We start from the raw sequence: 3,537 nt of genomic DNA, 5'->3' as shown, positions 1-3,537 counted from the left end.
GGCCAGGGTTGTGGGGATGAGGCCCTTGTCCTCATCAACATGGGGACAAGGTGTTTTGGGGGGCTACCCCAAAGCACCCTCCCAATGTTGAGGGCACGTGCCCTGGTACAGTTCAGGAGGGGGGGCCGCACTCTCGTCCCCCCCCCTCTTTTCCTGCGACCTGCCAGGTTGCGTGCTCGGATAAGGGTTAGGTATGGATTTTTGGGGGGACCCCACGCCGTTTTTTTTTTTTTTTTTTTTTTTTGGTGCGGGGTTCCCCTTAATATCCATACCAGACCTGAAGGGCCTGGTATGGAATTTAGGGGGACTCCACGTCATTTTTTTTTTTTTTTTTTTTTTAATTTTGGTTCGGGGTTTGCCTGTAGGGAATTCCCATGCTGTTTTTATCAATGAACTTCTATGTGTATTGTCGGCAATGCGGGTAGTAGTTTTAAATGGGTTTTTTCCTTCCAAATGTCATTTTGCTGTCAGACTGTTCTAAACACGGGAAACATCCGCCCCTTTACAGGCATACTATAGATACCCCCCAGGTACGAAATTTAAAGGGATATTACACTTTTATTGTTTGACTTTAAGCATTATTAAAATCACTGCTCCTGAAAAAACGGCCGTTTTTAAAACTTTTTTTGCATTGATCCATGTCCCCTGGGGCAGGACCAGGTCCCCAAACACTTTTTATGACAATAACTTGCATATTAGCCTTTAAAATTAGCACTTTTGATTATTCATGTTCGTGTCCCATAGACTTTAACGGCGTTTGTGTGTTCGAGCGAACTTTTTTCCTGTTCGCATGTTCAAGCAAACTTTTTTCCTGTTCGCGTGTTCTGGTGCGAACCGAACAGGGGGGTGTTCGGCTCATCCCTACCCACCACCACCGCCGCCTCTGCCTGAACACCTCCCCCACCACCTCTGCCTGAACACCCCCCCCACCACCTCTGCCTGAACACCCCCCCCACCACCTCTGCCTGAACACCCCCCCACCTCTGCCTGAACACCCCCACCACCGCTGCCTGAACACCCCCACCACCGCTGCCTGAACACCCCCACCACCGCTGCCTCTGCCTGAACACCCCCACCACCACCGCAACCCCCCCCACCACCGCTGCCTCTGCCTGAAACCGCCCCCCCACCACCACCACCACCGCTGCCTCTGCCTGAAACCCCCCCCCACCACCACCACCACCGCTGCCTCTGCCTGAAACCCCCCCCCCCCCACCACCACCACCGCTGCCTCTGCCTGAACCCCCCCCCCACCACCGCTGCCTCTGCCTGAAACCCCCCCCCCCCACCACCACCACCGCTGCCTCTGCCTGAAACCCCCCCCCACCACCACCACCACCGCTGCCTCTGCCTGAACCCCCCCACCACCACCGCTGCCTCTGCCTGAACCCCCACCACCACCACTGCCTCTGCCTGAACCCCCACCACCACCACAGCTGCCTCTGCCTGAACCCCCCCCCCACCACTGCCTCAACCCCCCTCCCCCTCCGCCTCTGTCTGAACCCCCCACCACCGCCTCTGCCTGAACCCCCCACCACCTGAACCCACCCACCACCACCTCCTCTTTCTGAACCCCCCCACCAATGGCAATGCCCCTGTCTAAACCCCCCCTCACTACCACCACTGCTGCCTGTTTCCCCCCACCACAGCTACCTCTGACTGAACCTCCCCATTACCAGCACCACTGCCTCTGACTGAACCCCCCCCTTAAGGGTAAGTTCACCTTGGTACACTTTTTTTTTTCCTCTAAATTCCAGCTCCCCTATGCACCAATATAGCCTTCATGTACTTTTTTTACAAAAATATCAAGGCTTTCCATTAACTCTAGAGTCACTTACTTTTCTTGTCTAAATCCACCTTTCCAGAGGTTTCTATTAGTACTTCTTCCTGATCAGACTGTAGGTAATGACACAGGAAGGAGTTGACCAGCTGACCTCATTAGCACCCTGCATCATCCACCCTCCCATTCCCAGCTGCATGTTTGTAAATGAAATGCAATCAATCAGTGATCACCCTTCTCACTAAATACACAATATACAATCAGATTGCATAGTGTATGGCCATGTGTATACACCTAAAATTACTAGTTGTGCTTTCAGTGCCATTAATCGTTAACAGCACACAGAAGCAAACACACATTTTGCCATGTGAAAAAACGAGGGGCAAATGTTGCAAAACGCACAGTAAAAAACACGCAACCCACAAAATGCAAAAATGTCCCATCAACCACATACAGCACAGCCAATTTAAATCAACAGGCTGCCCTATGCGTGTCACAGGGAAAAAGATACACAAAATGTGCGCTCCCACTATGCTAGATGTGAATGGGGCATAAAAGTGAAATGTCCATGGATGGACTCTGAGACCAATGCGTTGCACTCCGAGTCCACCCTAATTTGAAGCCTATTAGAGCTTATGGCTCTAATTGGGTGCTTAAAAAAAAAAAACACCCCCTCTGCTGTAATTCAGGCGCCCGGCTTTCGAAAAGGGGCCGGATGCCTGAATAGGGGGTGGCAGCGGCGGCCATGGATAGATTGATGCAATGCATATTTATTAACCATATAGGGGGGTGGCAAGGATAGCGGGGGCGGTGCCCATGCGCCCTAAATGCACGGGCTGCCCCTGCCGAGTGATCAAACACTTCCAATTGCTTGGATCTCCGTGCTCCAAGAGCAGAAAGCTGGTGACTGTCAGTCACTGCTCTCTGCTCTAATCCCCCCCTCCCCATGTTCACTGGAGCGCTGGGCTGTGAAGGAGGCTGGAGCAGCTGCCTCAGGCTCTCAGCGTCTCACTGAGAGGCTGAGTTAGGTGTCAGTCTAGGGTTTTGGGGGGATCCCGACCATATTGTCACAATCTTTCCCCAGCCTGGATTGGCTCTGTGACATCAAAATAAACTGCACTTCTCTGATCCACAGGAGAAGTACAGCCAAAATACCTTTGGTACTTCTCCTTTAAACCTGTTTTGTTTACTTATGGCTGTTACCCCTAGCAACCAGGTAGCCATGTGGGCCAGCCTCTACCTACAGAACTGACTCATAGCGATGATGTGTGGAGGTGTTTCTGGCCAGTAAATAGCAGAGAGAGAGGGGTGGCCCCAAGACCAATGGGCTGGCCTATTCACCCCTTTCTTTACTGAAGATCCGCAAAAGGCCTATTTTAACCTACCACCTAAGGACATCCAGAATTACAAACAATTGTATCAGTCCATGAGGTGGGAGGTTGGCAAGCACTCAAGGCTCTTAGGGGCATGGAGTCGCTGTGGGAGGTTGGCAAGCACTGAGAGCTCTTAGGGGACATGGGTACACTGCAGGAGGCTTGTAGGCACCGAGGGCTCTTATGGGGCCTGGGGACACTGTGAGAGGTTAAGGGGCACTGTGGGCCACTATGGGAGGTTGGGTGGTCGCAGCCTGGCAGTGGGCCATGGCCTAGTGGTTAGGAACCACAGACCTAGAATAACAACCAGCATGTTCGCAGTGAAAGCTTCATCTAGGGTGAGAATTTATCTGAATATCAGGCACAATTTATTTTTCTTCTTTT

The sequence above is a fragment of the Aquarana catesbeiana genome, linkage group LG01 (assembly GCF_042186555.1).
Source record: "Aquarana catesbeiana isolate 2022-GZ linkage group LG01, ASM4218655v1, whole genome shotgun sequence".
NCBI classification, from domain to species: domain Eukaryota; kingdom Metazoa; phylum Chordata; class Amphibia; order Anura; family Ranidae; genus Aquarana; species Aquarana catesbeiana.
This window is presented reverse-complemented; position numbering follows the sequence as displayed.